This window comes from Pinus tabuliformis, chromosome 2_2 (assembly GCF_031772625.1).
Source record: "Pinus tabuliformis cultivar Carrire ecotype Pingquan chromosome 2_2, CPIR1, whole genome shotgun sequence".
Lineage (NCBI taxonomy): Eukaryota > Viridiplantae > Streptophyta > Pinopsida > Pinales > Pinaceae > Pinus > Pinus tabuliformis.
The window spans coordinates 845449223-845473089 of record NC_142300.1 but is presented as its reverse complement, the minus strand read 5'-3'; the positions used below and the strand labels follow the sequence as shown (position 1 = coordinate 845473089).

At 36.8% G+C, this 23867-nt stretch overlaps 1 pseudogene; it reads right to left on the bottom strand.

Annotated features, from left to right (window-relative positions):
* Positions 1-1339: 1339 nt before the first annotated feature.
* Positions 1340-2266, bottom strand: LOC149195616 (acyl-CoA hydrolase 2 pseudogene; annotated as a pseudogene).
* Between the last annotated feature and the right edge of the window lie 21601 nt (positions 2267-23867).

Genomic DNA, 23867 nt, shown 5'->3' with positions numbered 1-23867 from the left:
TGGGTTATCGATTTCGTAGGTCACTGGGGAAAAACACAACGTCCATTTAAAAATTCGATTTTCGTCTTTGTTCACAAACCTACCTCACAGACTAGCATCAACTACTACACCACCGATATGTGTATGCCTCTTAGGTCACTTTTCACATGTAATAGTTATGTTAAAGTTGTCCATGCGTTTCCACTTCCTTGTCAAGGCTTGGTTCAGTAATTTGGCATACACCAATAATGAAGTTATCCCTTTTTAATTTAGCTCTTGACTTGTATCCGCAGGTTGCTCCATCCCCATTTCCAATCTAGTTCTTCTCTGTTGACACATGTCAATCTGCTCCATTGAAGTGAAATGTTACAACCAAAATTGTTATATTTGCAAAGCCAGAGGGTTCTTCATAACAAAGGCTCAGTTAATACACAAAGCCATGCTGGGCTGAGTTAATACTCTTGCCTTGAAATCGACATTAAACTCTTTAAAAGCTAGCTGTAAGCCACTGCGCAAAGATCCAGTGAATAACACAGGAAATATTATTGCTCAACCAATTTGGTTACCAGGGAGAAAAATATATAAATTTTCAAGGAATATATGAGAATAGATCCCCTGTTTCTTCATTCCAACCATAGAGATATGGATCCTCCATTCTCATCAATCAAAATACTATTAGACTCCATGAATTGGGACTAGGAAGTAAGTAGCACTGGGCCATCACGATTTAAAGCATTACCACAATCATTTGCAGGGAACCAAAATAGAACAGACCCTTAATCTATACATAACCAAAAGAAAATCATATAACCAAAAGAATATATATATGATTTACACTCGTCCATTCAACTATACACACAATATTTGGTTTGATATTCATTCATTTGGCCATCTACATCTCTAATCAATCTCTCACACTCACACTCTCCCTTTGAAGCTTACCAATGTATACAAAAGGATTCTGTAACCATTTCTTGTTTAGATCCACAATTTACTCAACCATATCCTAAAAATCCTCTAATTCCACTTTTAACTCAACTAATCCTCTATTCTAGGATCTCCTAATCCCTAAGAACTATATGAGATATTTATAGGTCTATCATCACTCATATTGTCTCATAATTGAGAATATTTACAATTAAAACCTCACACATATTTTTCTCTCAATTTACTAAAAATATACAAATTTCCTATTAATAAATTAAAAACATCACACGCCCTAAGTCAACCAAATATACAATGATTTTCTAAAGTAGGATGCTCTTACATTAGACTCCTGATGTAGAAAAGAAAAATTCATAGACTCATGTCTATGAGGTCTGTCACTTTTCTGTAGTAATGTGATAGCTACAAGTCTCAATCACTTGCTACCTCCAGGATTCCAAACTTTTTTTTGTTGCTGGTCCTTCAGAAGAATAAGATCGGAGGAAAATGCAACTACACATCGATGCAAAGTGAGGTCATCTGAGAGTTTTACTCGTGCCCTTGGTCAATATTTATGTCTTGGTTCTCACACATGAATATTGGAGTATTCATAAGTATTACAAAAACGAATCTCTATAGGCCATGGAGCAATGTTTCTTTTTTCAATATTATTCTTTTTGGATGCAGGGACTCGAGGATCAATGAGGTAGCTCTCCAAAAGCATCTCCCTTGATATAAGAATTTCTGGATCAGGTGCACTTGGCATAGGCTCATGGTGCTCAAAACCCTTTTCAAGCTTCTGGAAAGAAGCAAACATGCTGAATATTTCATGCCCTCTTTGTTTTGCTACCACATGTCGTGTTGAAAAACTGTTTTCATCACGAATCCGATGAATATGATAAATAATTGGCAAGTTTACATCTCTAGTTCTAGGGAAATACAAATGTAGGTAATGAGCGAGCATAAGGGGATCCACAAATTTGCTTGCTATAGCCAGTGCCTGGGAAATCAATTGTCCCCCAAAAACATTCTCAAACCTTGGGGCATATGGAAATATGTCAACTTCAATATTTTCTAATTGTAGTGTATGATCCACTTTTGGACATGAACCCATTTTTTGCTTTGCGTCCCATATTGATTATGCTGAAAGTAACTCTGTATGTTCATGACTTAGCACCAAGCAAATTACCTTGGTTGAAGCAATGACATCAGCCTGATGTGTCTCTTTAACAGATCCAATGTCATTAACCTGTGGTCGATTTCTCTGATCTTGAATATAAAAAACTAAGAATCTCAAGACATCAGGAGGTAACAACTGATGGCATTTGACCTCGTACTCCTGCATCAACACTGTTATCAACATAGTTTATAAGGGTACTAGTTAATCCAAGAAATAAGTGCTGCCCCCCATTCCAAATTTCTGGTATCCATGTACCTATGGGCAACACATAAATGGGTTGCTCTAGGAGTGCCATAGAACTAGAAGCATGTCTGAAATGTCTACATATACAGTTTAGTATTTCATAAAGAGATGCAAGGCGCAATGGGCTTGGCCATGAGCCACTTTGTTTTGAAGGATTTATAATAGGTACTATAGCAACTTCATTTCACAAAATTCTCAGTGCCACATCCTTCAGAGAATCATCAGGACTTACATACACAAGAGATCTTTGAAATGGTGGTATAGACTGATCAGATTGTTGTCTCTTAATAAACATTTTTTGATCTTTTCAAACATCAATTGAATGCATCTCAAGCTATTCCTCTGAGAGAATTGCTCCATAATTTCCAAACTCTCTCAGGATTGTGATGAAGTCTTCAACATTGAGCATACCTACAAACTCTCCCTTAGAATCCAATAAAGGAGCCATAGAAATACCCTGTTGATAAAGCAAATCGAATGTTTTTTCACAGGAAAACTAATATCCAGAGCCACTACCTTTCCTAACTCGGGAAGCAAATCATAAGCAGTACATGCAGATAAAATATCTGCAATTCGATGTCAAGAAAGTTCTATATTAGTATCATACATCTCAAGCATAACATCAGAACACTTTACTTCATTTTTGCTTAGAAGGAAATTTAGATTTTGTTCTTCTTCCTCTCCCTGTGTCTTTACATCAGTGGTAGATGGTTTTTCTGCACCTGTAACAAAATATTTACACAAATTATCAGATTTTAAAATATAAGGATTCCTCGCCTCATTTGATGTTTCAGACATCAAATTTCTTCCAGCATCTTTGTCATCCTCTCCAAAGCTTCTTCTTTGTTCTGGTTCACATATGTGATCATTCTTTGCCTCTGTTTCCTTCTCTAATTGAGCTAACAACTCAACTTCATGGAATGAGGAACAACCATCCCAATTTCCTTTAGGTTCAAAAAAAACTTCTTCTTGATCATTAGTTGTCATAGTTTCCTTCTCCTTCATAGAAACAAACTCCCCATAGTACTGTACCCGCATTCACAAACAAGCTATCAGTTTTAAAAATACAAGACCTTTCAGCCTCATTTGATGCTTCAAGCACCAATCTTTCACACTAGACTTTCTGGGTTTCAACAAATCTTCTTTGTTGTGACTCAATTCCTTCGAGTCTCTCCTTCTCTAACAAAGCAATATGTGTTTTTTCAAGTTCTTTGAACTTTTTTATCAGCTTTGCATTCGATTTCTTTTGCAATAGGTTCAATTTGACCCGTTTCCTCATTCTCCATCCATGTCTTCAGTCTTCATTATCTCTCTCTTGTAGCCATTATGTTAGTATATCCAATTGTGCTCTCATCACTGCAAGACTTATCTCATTCTCTTCATTACTCATCTGACATTTATCTGAACCTTTTCTCTGATCCTCCATGATCATTTTTCTCATGATATCATCCATGCTCATCTTGGTGATATGCAATTCTCACCTGCTAATAAATACTTTATCAAGCTTTCTCTCTAAGATTGATCTCTTCTTGAGTATTCTCTCTTGGTCCACTCTCTTGAGCCTCCTAGAGTTTCTCTTCTCTTTTGCACTCAACCACCTCTCTCCTTTATTCCAACCTATAGTTGGATAGGTTCATAATCATCATCAAAACTTCACTGTTCTAGCTATAATCATTAAAAGATACTCATATTGTTACTTGTAATCAGCAATTCATCAATAAGAAGACCATACCTCGTTGTCCAATCTTTGTTGCAATAATTAATGCTCTTTATACCTTAGAACAATCTTCTCACCTTGCCTTTAAGGAAAATATGATCTACTTTCCCTCAAAGAGATTTTCCTTCCATCTCTCTCATTATTTCTTCAAGCTTAAACCATGCAATCATCAGTATTCCAAATTCAATAAAAAAGCAATATTTACCTCAATTAGATTTCAAATCTAAATTCTCTTCTTTTCCCTTTGTTTTTGCTGCACCTTTGATTTTCTAAAACTTCTTCTTGCTCTGGCCTTTGCAACCACAAAATCTCCATATGCAAGAATCATCTTGCTCTGATACCAAAATTTGATGCACATCCCGTGCTATGAATCTACAATAGGTAGCCTTAAAATCTTAAGGCTACATTGATAGTCTCAATTAGGAAACTCTACCCCTTTCTCTAAGTTCTATTAAATTGCGCTCGTATTTATCCCCAATTATGTAACCCTCTAACTTCACACCATAAAGATTTAATAATATCAAGAAACCTTTGCTAAATGGCTTCAATAGATTCTCTTAGACAGAAAAATAATATGCAGACATAGATCTTACCCTTAACAAGAAATTGGGACTCCTTGGAACCTGTGGGTTATCGATTTCATAGGTCACTTGGGAAAAATGCAACGTCCATTTAAAAATTCGATTTCTGCCTCTATTCACAAACCTGCCTCACAGACTAGCATTAGATACTACACTAACGATACATGTATGCCTCTTAGGTCACTTTTCACATGTAATAGTTATGTTAAAGTTGTCCATGTGTTTCCACTTCCCTGTCGAGGCTTGGTTCAGTAATTTGGCATACACCAGTAATGAAGTTATCCCTTTTTAATTTGGTACTTGACTTGTATCCACAGGTTGCTCTATTCCCATCGCCAATCTAGTTCTTCTCTGTTGACACATGCCAATCTACTCCATCGAAGTGAAATGTTACAACCAGAACTGTTATATTTGCAAAGCCAGAGGGTTCTTCATAACAGAGGCTCAGTTAATACACAAAGCCACCGTTGGGTTGAGTTAATACTCTTGCCTTGAAATCAACGTTAAACTCTTTAAAAGCTAGTTGTAAGCCACTGCGTAGAGATCCAGTGAACACCACAGGAAATATTATTGCTCAACCAATTTGGTTACCAAGGAGAAAAATATATAAATTTTCAAGGAATATATGAGAATCGGTCCCTTGTTTCTTCATTCCAACCATAGGGATCTGGATCCTCCATTCTCATCAATCAAAATATTGTTAGACTCCATGAATTGGGACTAGGAAGTAAGTAGCACTGAGCCATCATGATTTAAAGCATTACCATAATCATTTGCAGGGAACCAAAATAGAGCAGACCCTTAATCTATACATAACCAAAAGAAGATATCTATATATATATATATATCTATATATATATATATATATATATATATATATATATATATATATATATATATATATATATATATCTATATATATATATATATATATATATATATATATAGATATATATATATATATATATATATATATATATATATATATATATATATATATATGATTTACACTCGTTCATTCAACTATACACACAATATTTGGTTTGATATTCATTCATTTGGCCATCTACATCTTTAATCAATCTCTCACACTCACACTCTCCCTTTGAAGCTTACCAATGTATACAAAAGGATTTTTCATCCATTTCTGGTTCAGATCCACAATTTACTCAACCATATCCTAAAAATCCTCTAATTCCACTTTTAACTCAACTAATCCTCTATTCTAGGATCCCCTAATCCCTAATATCTCGATGAGATCTTTATAGGTATATCATCACTCATATTCTCTCATAATTGAGAATATTTACAATTAAAACCTCGCACACATATTTTCACTCAACTTATTAAAAATATACAAATTTCCTATTAATAAATTAAAAACATCACACCCCCTAAGTCAACCAAATATACAATGATTTTCTAAAGCAGGATGCTCCTGCATCATGATCACAACGATGAGCCTACCCAGGTATGTTAGAGCGATGCGCAAGTTCTTACCTCTCATCTTACTGCCCAACGATTGTGGACTAGGAACACACTAGCATCAAACAAACAACTTGGTTGACTGTATCATCAATTGCCATCCCGGACAACAACGTCAAAATATAGTGTTGATTTAATCAATCCTAATTGACTAAGACTGCAGCCATTCATTTTCAACCCAGGGTAGATCTTGTTGTTTTAATGGAGTTCGCACTGTCTATGCCGATACACTACAACCAAGAATGAAAAATAGAAAGAGACAGTAAAGAATGTTGCTGAATCAATTGAAAAAATTAAATCATTCATGCAAAAATTAAAACACTCCACATAAATGAAATCGCACTTCACAATTACTAGAGCAAGAGTGCGCCACATAGTAAACTAATGACTACACCAGCTGGTCACTACCCTTTTGTTTAATAAAACCAGTGTAAGAGCATAATATAATATGGAACTGAAGCGGATGTATTTTACAATTTATACAACAACAACATAAAACCATACAACAATAAAAGAACAATAATATACAACTACTTCTACCACTACAGTCCCTGCTAAAGAGGAGGGCCCTTCCTCCCTAGCAGGGGCACAGGAATAAACACGATATTAGTTAAAGAATCAGATGAGGAACAATAACAACATCATTGTAGTGCCTTCAATATTAAAAATAATTAAAAGTTACAAGATCAGAGTAACAATGCTTTTCTCTATGTTATCCCCGTACATGAGAAATCGAGTTTCTTTTATAATTATTATATACCCAAAATTAGGAATAGATCAATCATGAGAATCTCACGATTCTCATGCTGATCATAAAAATAAAAGTAGTTATAACCTATTTCTAAATACAAATGCTTCTTAGATACATTGGTTAAGATCACAATCATTTGGATCTGTTACTTCTAAATAAACAATTCATAACTCTCGATAGCTGTTGTGTGAAATAGTACCCAAGGCTTTTCCAGCTACGGTGCAACAACATCCTATGAGCAATGACAGTTCAAGATGTAACAATAATCACTGGTTAAAAACATCCTTGGTGTAACAATGGTCATCTTTAACAACATGTGGTGTAACAACAACTTGTAACAACATACAGTGTGTAACAACATACAAGGTGTAACAACAATCTGCTTTACCCTGCTCTGAAACCGATCAATGTGGTCTGTTCACTCCATAACCTCATCCTCACAAGAAACACTTGAAAAAGAGAAGAGGGTCCAAAATACTTCTTCAATACTTACCCAATTTAGCCACAAAAAAATATTGTATCGTAATATTCAACAAAACATGGAAAAATAACATGATGACGGAATAAGCTGTATAAATGGGAAAAAGGGTGATTACAATGTGAAGTTTCATGGGCCTGGAAGGAAAGAGGATCAAAACTGGGGAAAGAAAGTGTAAGAAACAAGTATAAAAGTCACACCCAAAAAAAACCCCTCAACCTCTTTGCATTCATTTAGATGAATAGAGAAACTATTACAATTGCATGCTCTAGCTCTAAGCACAACTTGCAAAGGTAAAACTATTATCTCTGTTGAATGAAAAAATTTGGACAACACTTAGCCAATTGATGGCTCCTCCAACCTCCTATTTCCTTACACAATCATGAGAAAATTCAAGCTCCTAAACAATACAAAAGTCCCTATTTCCTTGCACAATTCCAAAGGATTGATCACCTGCATGCATGCAAAAATCTGTACACTCAACTAGAATACAAATAATGTTACAAAAGCCTTATTTTCTCCACTCTAGTTGAGAAATTTTGAATTCCATGCATGTATGGGTTATTTTGGGCCGAATGATCAATCAACTGACATATGTCTAAGTTAGATTGTTGTCTCACTGCAAAACTAACCTTCAACTGACTCTATTAATGGTTAGAGGCCAATTAACTTAGTACAACTAAAAATAACTAAAATATATTGCTTTAATTTAGGAATCAACACATGCATGACTAAACTCAAAGCCCACTAACTCAAATTTGATGATCTAATTGAGTGACAAAATCCATGTCCAACTAGTTAACTGCCTCCAAGTTGTCCTCCTAATGTGGAAATTCGATTTACTCAATTTGACAAAGGCTAAAGTCAAATTGAGCCTTTCTTTCTACACTTTCTAACATTATACAATCCACATATACAAAAAAAATTGACATTCAAGTGCGTTGTTCGATCTACAAAATCGCAGATCAACGCAAGTAATATCCAACAAAAAAATCAAAAAATGACATGGCTATGTTTTCATTAAACAATCCAAATCTGCATTATGTTGATAGTTAAAAAGTGATAGTTTTCATTAAACAATCCAAATTCATATTAATGTGATAGTTTTCATCAAACAATCCAAATTCTTATTCACATCAATATCTTTTCATTAAACAGTGTTAATTCCTTCTTTTTATAAACAATTTTTTATTTTATTTAAAAAAACTAAAAAAAAAATAACATAAAAAGTCAAATATATATATGAAATATGATAGTTAAATGTCAGGCCTATATTTTTCATAACAACATAACTCTTGCTCCCGACCTTCTGACTTCCGACTGCAGCAGGCTCCGACTCCATACTTAAACAAAATAAATCAATGTCCTTCACAACCGACCTCTCGACTACAGAAATTTGTCTTACCCCAACTATGCATTACGTCAACCTTGAGGTCATGAATGACAAAAACTTTACTTTAACACCATCATGACATCTGACTACCCGATTACGGATAAAATAATTTATTTATTGGGTTGTGTGCGACCCATAATTTTCTCTTAGATTTCTTTACTTTATTTTCAATTAAATCCCATATTTCAAACCCTCCTTTTTAAATAAAACCTTCCCTGAACTTCGATCATCCAACCTCACCTCCATTTTTGCATGGAGATGATTCAAACGCCTCTTTACTTTAGTGAAAAATTAACACCTTTCATTCAAATTTATTGTTTCTCGTCTCGAGGGTTTAAACAAAATTTGCAGTTTCCTACTTTTTGCTTTCGATTTTGCAATTTTATTTTCACACGCTGATTATACTGCTTGTCTGAAATTTAATTTTTCAATCTTGCATCTCTTGTTATATCTTCAACAATTTCAAGTCTTTATGCTCACTGACTTTATACATCAACTAAATTCCATTATTAAATAACTTTAAATACTAACAATTAGTCTTCCATATTACAAATACAAAAAGAACCATCATTTGCACAACCTCATATAAAAAATAGAAAAAGACTTTATAGAATCCACAGATACATAACGAAAATTTGCAATGCAGTGCATTGTTCGATCTGCAAAATAGCAGATCATTGCAACTAATCTCCAACAAAATTATCAAAATTTGACATGACTATGCTTTCATTAAACACTCCAAATTTGTATCACACTGATCTCCAAATATGTCTGCAAAAAGTAAACAAACATGACATCTATAAGAATGTATACCGAAGTACTTCTTAAATCATCAAAGGCTAAATGATGATTTCCATAGGAAGTAGTGGTATATTAGAAACAGAACTTGTATTTGGAAAAAGTGAGAAAACATTTCCATTTTCAGTAACATCATTGAAGCCTTCAACTGACAGCACATGGAACCCAAATATTTCTAAGAGGGAGACATCGTAGCCAATTATCGTTGTGCATAATCCAGTTACCATATCATATATCTTTAGCTACACTTCCATACAACCCAACATAAGTAATTTTCCTTCAATTACACCAAAAGGTACGTGCATGAGCATTTACTATGTATATGCATTGAGATAGTATGAAGCAATCTCCATTTGAACCCCAAGTCATATTCAAAATATTCTAAGATTCATCCATTTGAAGCTTGGACAAATTCAAAATTTTCAATCTCTTCAAGCGACCAAACAAATGTTGAATTGTCCTTCACAACCGACCTCTTGACTACAGACATTCACCTTACCCCGACTATGCATCACATCAGCCTTGAGGTCACGAATGCCAAAAACTTCAATTTAACACCATTGTGACATCCGACTACCCGACTAGCTTCAGCCATGATTACGGATAAAATAATTTATTTATTGGGTTGCGTGCGACCCATAAATTTCTCTTAGCTTTCTTTACTTTATTTTCAATTAAATCCCATATTGCAATCCCTCGTGTTTAAATAAAACCTTCCCCAAACTTCCATCATCCAACCTCACCTCCATTTTCGCATGGAGATGATTCAAACGCCTCTTTACTTTAATGAAAAATTAAAACCTTTCATTTGAATTTATTGTTTCCCATCTCGAGGGTTTAAACGAAATTTTAGTTTCCTACTTTCCACTTTTGATTTCACAATTTTCTTTTCACGCACTGATTACACTGCTAGTCTAAAATTTAATTTTTCAATCTTGCATCTCTTGTTACATCTTCAACAATTTCAAGTCTTTATGCTCACTAACTTTATACATCAACTAAATTCCATTAGTAAATAACTTTAAATACTAAGAATTATCCTTCCATATTACAAATAAAAAAAGAACCATCATTTGCGCAGTCTCATATAAGAAATAGAAAAAGACTTTATAGAATCCACATATACATAACAAAAATTCACAATGCAGTGCATTGTTCAATCTGCAAAATAGAAGATCATTGCAAGTAATCTCCAACAAAAATATCAAAATTTGACATGACTATGCTTTCATTAAACACTCCAAATTTGTATTACACTGATCTCCAAATATGTTTGTAGAAAGTAAACAAACATGACATCTACAAGAATGAATACCAAAGTACTTCTTAAATTCTCAAAGAATAAATGATGATATCCATAGGAAGTAGTGGTATATTAGAAATAGAACCTATGAAAAAGTGAGAAAACATTTCCATTTTCAATAACATCATTAAATCCTTCAACTGACATCACATTGAACCCGAATATTTCTAAGACGGAGACATCATAGCAAATTATCGTTGTGCATAATCCAGTTACCATATCATATATCTTTAACTACACTTCCATACAACCCAACATAAGTAATTTTCCTTCAACTACACCAAAAGGTATGTGCATGAACATTTACTATGTACATGCATTGAGATAGTAAGTAATCTCCATTTGAACCCCAAGTCATATTCAAAATATTCTAAGCTTCATCCATTTCAAGCTTGGCCAAATTCAAAATTTTCAATCTCTTCAAGCGACCAAACAAACATTGAACTATCCTTCACAACCCACCTCTCGACTACATACATTCGTTTTACCCCGACTATGCATCACATTAGCCTTGAGATCACGAATGCCAAAAACTTCAACTTAACACCATCATGACATCTGACTACCTAATTGGATTCAACCACGACTACAGATAAAATAATTTATTTATTGGGTTGCGTGTGACCCATAATTTTCTCTTAGATTTCTTTACTTTATTTTCAATTAAATCCCATATTGCAATCCCTCATGTTTAAATAAAACCTTCCCCGAACTTCAATCATCCAACCTCGAGATGCTTCAAACACCTCTTTACTTTAATGAAAATTAACACCTTCCATTCAAATTAATTTTTTCTTGTCTCGAGGGTTTAAACAAAATTTCAGTTTCCTACTTTCTGCTTTTGATTTTGCAATTTTCTTTTCACATGTTGATTACACTTCTTATCTGAAATTTAATTTTTCAATCTTGCATGTCTTGTTACATCTTCAACAATTTCAAGTCTTTATGCTCATTGACTTTATACATCAACTAAATTCCATTACTAAATAATTTTAAATACTAACAATTATCCTTCCATATTACAAATACAAAAAGAACCATCATTTGCGTAGTCTCATATAAGCAATAGAAAAAGACTTTATAGAATCCACAGATACATAACAAAAATTATTAATGCAGTGCATTGTTTGATATGCAAAATAGCAGATCATTGCAAGTAATCTCCAAAAAATATCAAAATTTGACATGACTATGCTTTCATTAAACACTCCAAATTTGTATTACACTTATGTCCAAATATGTTTGCAAAAAGTAAACAAACATGACATCTACAAGAATGTATACCAAATTACTTCTTAAATCATCAAAGGCTAAATGATGATATCCATAGGAAGTAGTAGTATATTAGAAATAGAACCTGTATTTGGAAAAAGTCAGAAAACATTTCCATTTTTAGTAACATCATTGAAGCCTTCAACTGACAGCATGGAACCCGAATATTTCTAAGAGGGAGACATCATAGCCAATTATCGTTGTGCATAATCCAGTTACCATATCATATATCTTTAGCTACACTTCCATACAACCCGACATAAGTAATTTTCCTTCAACTACACCAAAAGGTATGTGCATGAGAATTTACCATGTATATGCATTGAGATAGTATGAATCAATCTCCATTTGAACCCCAAGTCATATTCAAAATATTCTAAGCTTCAACCATTTGAAGCTTGGCCAAATTCAAAATTTTCAATCTCTTCAAGCGACCAAACAAATGTTGAACTATCCTTCACAACCCACCTCTCGACTACAGACATTCGTCTTACCCCGACTATGCATCACGTCAACCTTGAGGTCACAAATGCCATAAACTTCAATTTAACACCATCGCGACATCCGACTACCTGACTGGCTTCAACCACGACTATGGATAGAATAATTTATTTATTGGGTTGCGTGCGACCCATAATTTTCTCTTAGCTTTCTTTACTTTATTTTCAATTAAATCCCATATTGAAATCCCTCGTGTTTAAATAAAACCTTCTCTGAACTTCGATCATCCAACCTCACCTCCATTTTCGCTTGGAGATGATTCAAACGCCTCTTTACTTTAATGAATAATTAACACCTTTCATTCGAATTTATTGTTTCTCGTCTCGAGGGTTTAAAAAAAATTTCAGTTTCCTACTTTCCGCTTTCGATTTTGCAATTTTCTTTTCACACACTAATTACACTACTTGTCTGAAATTTAATTTTTCAATCTTGCATCTCTTGTTACATCTTCAACAATTTCAAGTCTTTATGCTCACTGACTTTATACATCAACTAAATTCCATTACTAAATAACTTTAAATACTAACAATTAGCCTTCCATATTACAAATACAAAAAAAACCATCATTTGCATAGTGATCCGGATTTAAACAGGAACGCAACAAATTACAGAGATAACCATATACACAAAGATGCAGCGGAAATAATACTTCATTTCATTAATGGAAAATACTGAAATATGCTTACAACCAGAAATGGAAATAAACCAGCTAGGGCAATGGTAGCTTATCTCTGAGAAGAGATGTGGTGGCTACATGCCTCTGAACTGTGTTACAATGAGGCTCGAAGGCATATTTATTGTTGAGAAACAATGGAAAACCCTTCACATTCCAAAACCTAACCCTAGGAGATGAAACGCCAAACTGTGGGCCCCGTTTGGGTAAATTGGTACATCAACTTCCCGGGGTCGTAACTTTGGCATACGATCTCCGTTTGACGCGTACAATAGCTCGTTAGAAAGATTATCCGAGCACTACCACTTTGGGAAAGGCAACATCGGTCCATGGACCCATGTTGCCCCCAGATTTCCAAAAAAACGTCGTTTAGGGCCTCAAAATGGCTCCAGAAGTTCAAGACCCGAAAAACTGCTAAAAATAGTAAGTTGTGCTACAATTAAGGAAACTGAAAATGATGAGAGAAACAATGGTGGGGGTCCAGGTGGACTTGGCAGGTGGCCACCAATATCCACCTGGATCATTCCTCCCCCCTTAGGAAGCAATGGTCCCCATTGCGTTGAGTTCCTCCATGAGATGAGGAAACTTTTGCTGAACTTGTTCCCTGGTGAGCCACTTGCCCTGCTGAAGGAGTTGGCCTGCTTTGACAACTCGATACAGTTGGATATTCTGTTGGCGAGTGTTCTTGATCTGTGTGTCCATGATCTGATCGGTTGCAGCTTGTTCCATGAAATATGGATTTAATTCTATGGGTTTGAGCTATTCTGCAATGTCGGATGTGTCTAGCAATGGTGGAAAGTATGGCCGAAGGCGGTCCACATTGAACACTGGGTGCAGGCCAAGGAATGGGGGAATGCTGAGCTCAAATGCATTGTCTCCCATAGCCTTAGTAATGGTGTAAGGACCATATCGGAGTGGTCTCAATTTCCGATAGGCTCCAGTAAGGCGTTCCTTTTGCAAATGCAACCAGACTTTGTCACCCACCTGAAACTTGTGTGGCACTCGATGTTGATCATGTCGCTGCTTGTACTTGGCATTTGATTTCTCAAGAATGTCATGGACCTGCTGGTGAATATGTTGGATGCACTCAATTAAGCTGGTGGCCTTATCTGTTTCGGACTGGACATGAGCTGAATTTATGTGAGTAGCTGCAAGTGGCATGGCCACATCAATGGGGCATAGTGGCTGGAATCCCAAACCCACCTGAAAAGGGCTATGGCCAGTGGAGCTGTGAAGAGCTCGGTTGTAGCTGTGCTGAACATAGGGGAGGCTCTCGTCCCATGTGCGTGGATGCTTTGAGTTATACATGCGCAGAATGTGCACAATCATCCTATTGACAACCTCTGTCTGGCCATTAGTTTGAGGATGGAAGGCTGTGGACTTCGTGAGTTTGGTGTCCAGCATTGACCAGAGACTGGACCAAAATGTGCTGAGAAACCGACTGTCCCGATCTGAGATGATAGACTGTGGGATCCCAAAGTGCACCCACACTCATTCAAAGAAGAGTTTAGCAGTGGCTTCTGCTGTGATATTCTTCTTGCAGGCCGCCATAATGGCCATCTTCGAGAACCTGTCGACGACCACAAAAACACAGTCATTTCCATGCTTAGTGTAAGGAAGGCCTGACATGTAATCCATGGAGATGGATTCCCAAGGTCGACTAGGGGTAGGCAATGGGGTATAGAGGCCGTGCTTCTTAATGGTCAGTTTGGCAATGGCACAGGCAGTACATGATCTGATGTACTTCCCAACATCCTGTCAAAGATTTGGCCAATAGAAATATTTTTGCAGTATTGCCACTGTTTTCTCTACCCCGAAATGCCCATCAGCCCAACTGTAGTGTGCTTCCCAAATCATCTTGGCACGCTCGCTTGAAGGAACACAAAGGTGACCCAGGTGGCATAACAGGGCATCCTGGAGGTGAAAATCTGCGACATGCCGACCCTCCAAGAGTGTCTGGTATGTGTGGCCGAATTCTGGGTCGCTTTTGTAGAGAAGTGGCCAATCAGAAGTCTCGTGCCCACAAGAGTTGAGCACGGTGGTTAACGCCATGATCGGTGGTCGACTGAGGCAATCTGCAACATTATTGGTGCTGCCCTTCTTATACTTGATATTCAAGTGGAACTGTTGCAGGTATGTAGACCACTTCTGATGGCGATCATTCTGCAATTTCCCTTGGGTCTGTATGAATTGCAGGGGTCGGTGGTCTGTGTGGATGACCGTTTCCTTCCCCAAAATGTAATGCTTCCATTGTCGGCAGGCTTGTACAATGGAATACATCTCTTTATCATAAGTGGGGTACTTCCGGATTGTGTCTGAAAGTGTTTCGCTGTGATATGCCACTGGATGTCCATGTTGAGTAAGGACTGCCCCAATAGCATAGTCAGAGGCATCTGTCTCAACCTCAAATGGTTGTTGTAAATCTGGTAATGCGAGCATTGGTGCCGTGCAGAGGCGATCCTTCAACTCCATGAATGCCTTCTGTTGAGATTCAGACCAAAAGAATTTTGCTTTCGCCCCTCCCTTGGTGACATGACTCAAGGGCCAAGTAATATGAGAAAACCCCAACACGAACCTGCAGTAGAAGTTGGCAAGACCTAGAAAGCTGCGGAGCTCTGTTAGAGTGGTTGGAGATGGCCAATCCCGAATGACTTGGATCTTGGCTGGATCGACATGCACCCCCTGTTCATCAATGATGTATCCCAGATACTGAACCTGGGTCATGCCAAAAGTGCATTTCTCCAAATTGGCACATAGCTTGTGTTGCCGCAGTGTTTGGAGAACCTGTCGGATGTGGTGGAGGTGCTCTTCCCAACTCTGGCTGAAGATCAGAATGTCATCCAAGTATACTACTACAAAGGAGTTGGTGAATGGCCGCAAGATGTCATCCATTAGCCTCATGAAGGTTGCAGGAGCATTCGTCAATCCGAAAGGCATAACCAACCATTCAAAAAGGCCCTCCTTGGATTTGAAGGCAGTCTTCCACACATCAGGGGGTTCGATTGGTACCTGGTGATATCCTGACTTCAGATCGATCTTGATGAAATATTTCGCCCCCTTTAGTTGTTCCAGGAGGTCATCAATCCGCGGGATCGGGTACCTATTACGAACAGTGATCTTGTTCAGCGCCCGATAGTCAATACAGAGTCTCCATGTCCCATCCTTCTTCTGTACCAACACGATTGGGCTCCCACAAGGCGATGAACTCGGACGGATGTGACCTTTCTGTAGGAGCTCCTGAATCTGCCTCTTGATTTCATTATTCTCCAGAACGGAGCGCTGATAAATTGGTCCATTGGGTAGCGGCGCACCTGGGGTCAGATCGATGGAGTGCTTGACCTGACAATGCAGAGGAACCCCTGCAGGGGAGGTGAAGATTTCCTCGTACTCCTCCACAACCTTTTCCATCTGTAGTTGTCGTGTAGAGGGACCCCGTCTGGAGGCCGCGGCCACCGTCTTCTTCTTTCCTTGAGGGCGTATCATCAGGAAAACAAATTTCCTGGTTTTGGAAATGATCTTACTGCATTGTTTTGCAGTAATCAAAGAGATGGCGGTAGGTGGTGCTACCTCTGGTATCCTGTACAACTTATTTCCCAATGTAATAATAACAGCACGAGGCCTTGATTCATACACAGCATGTCGCTTCCACAAGTATGGTTGTCCTAATAATACATCACAAACTTCAAGGGGAGCAATGTCACACAATACCTCATCCGTGAAGGGCTTGATGTTGTATGGAAGGCGACACTGCTGGCTCACGCGAAGATCTCGTCCTTGGTGAAGCCACCCAATGGTGTATGGTTGTGGATGTGCTATGGTCGGTAAGCCCAACCGCTTCACGACCTCTGCCGAAATGAGGTTCTTTTGACTCCCGCTATCAACAATGAACTGTATCGGGGAGCCCTTTACCCACATCTGGGAGTGGAAGAGACGCTCCTCCTCCTCTGGATCTTCGGGTTCATTTTTCTGGATCTTGGCGGTAGCAACAGTGGCGTTGGGATCTGCATCAATGATCTGCTTCCCTTTTTCATTCCCCTTATCGGGTTCTGACTCAGAGTCGGAACATGCATCTGATTCTAAAACCTTTAGCTCAGCCACCAATGACTGCTTGGCCCGACACTTACTTGTGTTGTGAGTGGAGCTCTTATGGAACTCACACCATTTTCCAGTGTCCTTTTTCGGCTTCGCGGCGCTGTTCTTTGCTTGCAGCTTCAGCGGGTTGTCTTGGGCTGTCCCGCCTTGGCTTTGTCCTTTTTTATGTGGTTTAGGGGCACCTTTCCCCTGCTTTGGATTCGCAGATCCAAAGTCTCGCTTCTTTTGTTTAAACTTCTGCTCGACCTTGACGGCATATCGGTACGCTGCGCCGAGCGAGGAGATGTTCAGGAATTGTATTTCTTCCTGGATGTACTTGTGCAGGCAGCCACGATATTTAAGTATCAAATGTTGCTTCGAATCCTTGATACCCAACTTTGTGCGAAGGGTATGGAAAAGATTGGTGAACTCCGGCACGTCTTGGTCCCTTCCCTGCCGTAGCGTGGTCCACTTTATGTACTCATCCTCATAGCTTCCGACAGGGTAGTACTGCTCCTTGATGGCATCTCGGAATGAATTCCAGGTGGGTTCGGCTGAAAATAGTGAGCCAGTACTTTCATCCTTCTGCTCGCAGTAGGTTTCCCACCAGTCCTTGACGTGGGGGGCTGCTTTGAGAAGAGCGAAAACAATCTTTTCCCGACTCGAAAATTCATGAACAGAAAAATAACCCTCTAGCAGATTTAACCATTTATCTACGGCATCTGCGTCTATCTGACCCTCAAATATGGGGATTTCAAAATTAACTTGTACCTTAAAGGGCGTGGCGTTTCCAGAGTAGCTGCTGGAAGCCGATGCGTCGCTTCTAGGTAGCCACTGAAGGATTTGGGCAAAGCTGTCCATCATCGCGTTCCGTTGTCGCTCGAGGGCTTCTTCGAGCAATATTTTGATGGGATCTCCTGCCCCCTCGTCTTTCTTCTCATCCGCCATGGGAGGCCGTTGGGATTTGCGAGGCTGGTCTTGCAAAGGTTCGACCAGTTCAAGCCCTAACTCCTTATATCCCGACCTTGTTGGGGACATGCAAAGAAAAACAGAGAAAAAGCAGACCGCTTTGATACCACTGATCCGGATTTAAACAGGAACACAACAAATTATAGAGATAACCATATACAAAAAGATGCAGCGGAAATAATACTTCATTTCATTAATGGAAAATACTGAAATATGCTTACAACCAGAAATGGAAATAAACCAGCTAGGGCGATGGTAGCTTATCTCTGAGAAGAGATGTGGTGGCTACATGCCTCTGAACTGTGTTACAATGAGGCTCGAAGGCCTATTTATTGTTGAGAAACAATGAAAAACCCTTCACATTCCAAAACCTAACCCTAGGAGATGAAATGCCAAACTGTGGGCCCCGTTTGGGTAAATTGGTACATCAACTTCCCGGGGTCGTAACTTTGGCATACGATCTCCGTTTGACACATACAATAGCTCGTTAGAAAGATCTATCCGAGCACTACCACTTTGGGAAGGAAAACATCAGTCCATGGACCCATGTTGCCCCCAGATTTCCCAAAAAACGTCATTTAGGGCCTCAAAACGGCTCCAGAAGTTCAGGACCCGAAAAACTGCTAAAAATAGTAAGTTGTGCTACAATTAGGGAAACTGAAAATGATGAGAGAAACAATGGTGGGGGTCCAGGTGGACTTGGCAGGTGGCCACCAATATCCACCTGGATCACATAGTCTCATATAAGCAATAGAAAAAGAATTTATAGAATCCACACATACATAACAAAAATTCGCAATGCAGTGAATTGTTCGATCTGCAAAATAGCAGATCATTGAAGGTAATCTCCAACAAAAATATCAAAATTTTACATCAATATGCTTTCATTAAACACTCCAAATTTTTATTACAATGATCTCCAAATATGTCTGCAAAAATTAAACAAACATGACATCTGCAAGAATGTATACCAAAGTACTTAAATCCTCAAAGGCTAAATGATGATATCCATAGGAAGTAGTGGTATATTAGAAATAGAACCTGTATTTTGAAAAAGTGAGGAAACATTTCCATTTTTAGTAACATCATTGAAGCCTTCAACCGAAAACACATGGAACCCGAATAATTCTAAGAGGGAGACATCATAGCCAATTATCATTGTGCATAATCCAGTTACCATATCATATATCTTTAGCTACACTTCCATACAGCCCAACATAAGTATTTTTCCTTCAACTACACCAAAAGGTACATGCATGAGCATTTACTATATATATGCATTGAGATAGTATGAAGCAATCTCCATTTGAACCCCAAGTCATATTCAAAATAATCTAAGCTTCATCCATTTCAAGCTTCGCCAAATTCAAAATTTTCAATCTCTTCAAGCGACCAAACAAACGTTGAACTATTGTTTACAAGACAAGCTAGATGGTTCCTATACAATCCTAATGACATACATCATATGTCAGTGGCAAGGGAAAATGAAAAACCCCACTCATTTATTGTAGAATCCTAGCAATAGATAGTGTAACCATACAAAGGATAATCATCATAATATTTGTATAAATATAACCAGAAAAAATTCCCTTTGTAAAAGATAACCTCCTTTGGGGGAATTACACCACCAAAAGGAGGTTCCATCCTTCTCCAAACCATGTCTACACCCGTTCAAATAAAAAAAGGCATTCCATGTTTTTGCAGACATGTTTCAGTATAACCCAATCATATTTCCGTGTAATAAATTTCTCCAACAAAGAGAACAATCCCCAGTCTCCAACAATAAGAGGTCCAAGATTTCTAAAAGTCTTTGTAAAAGGGCTTACTATGAAATAATTTTTAGAATGCAAAGAGATTCCAGGCACATTGAACACAATCATCGATCCAATGGTACATTGAAATATGTATCAAGAGTGCAGAAAAGGAAAAATAAATAGATATATTTTTCCTTTGCCATTAAGGTAAGATCTAAGAAAGAAACTATCCTTCATACAAGCTTAGAAAGAAATAAATCCAAAATCTCTATCGGCAAATTGATTACAAGCAACATGAAAAATAAGGTTTTCCAATAAAATACTCCATTATTTACCAACCAACTGAAATTTTATCATCATCGATAAAGGAAGTCAATGAAATATAAGCTCAACAATCTCAAATAGTGAAAAAATCCAAATACTTGGATCCATGAGAAAATCAATCAATTTTCTAAAACCAAACCAAATATTTTATGTTACATTGCAAAGGATAAAATCCCTAAAAAGTACTTATCTTATTAAACATGCAAATTATCATATTAAACATGCTAAAAATATCCTTTGTAAATGACTATTAAAAAAATAACATTTAAAAAAAATAACATTACTTTAAGACAATTAAAAAAAATGCATTCTTGATAATAAAAAAAACATTGTTTCTTTTAAAACTTTATTTCAACTAACAATCATTGGAAAATAACATTACCGAAGGATTAATTTAATATATATATATATATATATATATATATATATATATATATATATATATATATATATATATATATATATATATATATATATATTATGATCAATCACTTTCTCTTACTTCCTTTTACTTGACCTTATGACTCCAAACATTCGGCTTACGCAGACTACGTTGCAAGTTGAAGTTGGGGTTAACCCTGCAACTAACTTGTATGTAACACCATCCCGACTTTTGACTACCTAATTGAATTCAACTCTAACTATGGTTAAAATATTGTTTTTATCAATTTTCGTGCCAACAATCACTTTCTTGTACTTTCCTTTTGTTTCTTTATAAAATAAGTTGTAAATTGCAATCACCTATATTTCAATTAAACCTTCCCCAATATATGATCATTTGACCTCACCTCCATGTGGATATATTATTGATGGTCCAAAAACTTTTAACAAAAGTTGCCTCCTTTCCTCCTTTGCGCTTTGTATTTCGTAATCTCTTTTTCACATTGCTTCTTTGAAACTTCTTTCCAATTACACAGAAAGAACATCAATTTCACTCTGCTACTCCTAATTTCTGGTTAACATGAAATATCCTAAAGAATGAGGTTACCGAATTCCATATTCATTTAACAAACCTTAATTCTTTTTATTTCTTTTTACAGGACATTAGATGCGAAACAAAGCTAAATCTTCAAAACAATTCACAACAAATTGAATATCACAACATACATCTCTACATTCTCTGACTTTGTAGCACCCAAACCGCCCCAAATTCTATCAAAACATCCACTAGAAATTTCACAAGATCGTCAATGTGTTTTTACATCTAGTCACTACAAGCATCAGAGTGGAATCATCAACTATAGAATTCATGAAGGTTATTAAAAATAGAATCAACAAAGGTTCTCACAAAATAAATGTTTTCCACTAGCGAAAGTTGAAACAAAATTTACATTTGTTTGCACCTTCAACATTTGATACCTTCCTTACCATCAAACCCACCTCATATTAGGAAGACACCTCAAATGCTACGTACAAATATCGGAGAAGAAACATCTTTCCACTCATATTGTTGTATGTTTGCACAGAGTTTCTTGGTATTTTTGGATATATCTCTCCATGAAATCTGATTCAAACATGCACACCGTTGTGGAAAAAATTTGTCCCTCCAAGTTGAACAATACACAACTAGTGAAGCAATACAAAACGAAATTGAGCTAAGCAATACCAATGTATTCAATATTTAAAACATCGTTCTTCCCTTGGGTATTGAAACATTTGAATTTGTAACATCGTTTTTGCTCTTTAAAAGCCATGATTGCAAGGATATGCACCCTTAAGTTTCAGACGATGCTCGATCCTTCACTACCTTGTTTCCACGACTCTTTTCACTCTCTCTCATCGTAGCCATTGACCAAGCTATTGGATGAAGAATGTTTGGCCAACAATCAATCCTTGCCCTTGATAAAAAAAAAATGAAATTCCTGCGATCGACATACACCAGAGGTGAAAATATATATGCCTATCGTCAAATTAATTTTGTGAGTAATTATATTTGTTATATATATTTTGGGTATGGAGAATGTTCTAAAACTATGTTCGTTTATCTAAGAGCTCTTTTTTCTAGGATGTAAATAAATAGATTAACAACCAAAAGTCAAAGAGATTTGGTAGGAGCTAAAAACTGCCCTTGTATGGATGACATCATGTTATTTTGACTGGCGTGGTTTTCCTTGAATAAGAATGAGGATGAGTGATCCATAGACTACCGCGAATATTTCGTTGAACAGTTCGTCACAACAGATCTGAGAATGATATATTAAAATTATGAATTTTTATAATATTACAGTTTTATTATACTTCTAGATTTGAAAATTAACTATATTTAGTGCATGCATGTGAATGGAATTATGCAGAAAAGTAGAGAATGAAAAAATAAGCTCACACACACACACACATTTAAGACACAATATATCCTACGGGAGACCCTTTCGTGAGAAAACCTTGGTGGAAGGTGAGGTTGCTTCGCTCTCTTTATTTGCCTGGAAATATGGTTTCAAGTACAAAGAAGTAATGTCTGTGGCCTGTGGGCTTCTACATTGCACGAATCCTCTGTGTGTGCTCTAACTCCTATCTCTCTTGTCTATATTTTCTCAAAAATGGAACAAAAGGCTCTCGAAAGAATGTAATGTTGCATCCTCCTAGTGGCTCTGTTATAACACAACCCAATAGGCTACTAGCGGTTAAATTTGACTACATCAACTCTTAACTAGAGTTACAATACATACTCTTCTAGAGCCTTTTATATCACAAATACGTGGCTAGCCCATTTTCGATGAATAATGGGGGCTGACGCGACATCCTCCTGAACTTTAGATGCGAAAACAAGAAGGTCAACTTCTGAGTGGCATAACGTTTGCATACTTTGATTGGCGCACTTCTTGCGTTGTTGTAAATACCTTTGTGTGTAGAATAACATGAAAAGATGATACTCTAAAGCGGCAAATTCTTAGCCCCAAAAAACATCGTTCCATGTCTCAAAATGGTTTTAGACCCTATTTCAAAATACAATAAAATGAAAATAAGGAAGTTTCATTTCTCTCAATGTGCATGAAAGAAAAAATATACACTTAACCTATTTATTGTTGTGTGATGCAAACCATGATAATATGACATGATATGATATCATTTGTATGCTTTCAGAGGTATGCCTTGGCTTCCTTCATTGAACGGGTTAATTTTTTAAAGAGTTGTCACACACATGGTCGTGCGGGAGATTGAAAGTGGAGACAATTAACTGTGAAGTGAATAAAGGAACTGGGGAGTACAAATGCCAGAGAATATGAATAGAGAAATTGGGAAGAACATTAAATCACAAATGGGGAGATATTCCTTTCTTTTGAGATCGGGAAAATTGATCAAATTTTACTTTTAATTACAATTTGGAATAGTTAATTACAAACATTTTTTAAATGCAATAAATATAATGTTTTATAAAAATAAATTATATCAAATATTTGAGTAGTAGTTTAATTATTTGATATTTGGTTTTTTAAAAATATAGTTATACAATTTTAAATAAAATTATCATTT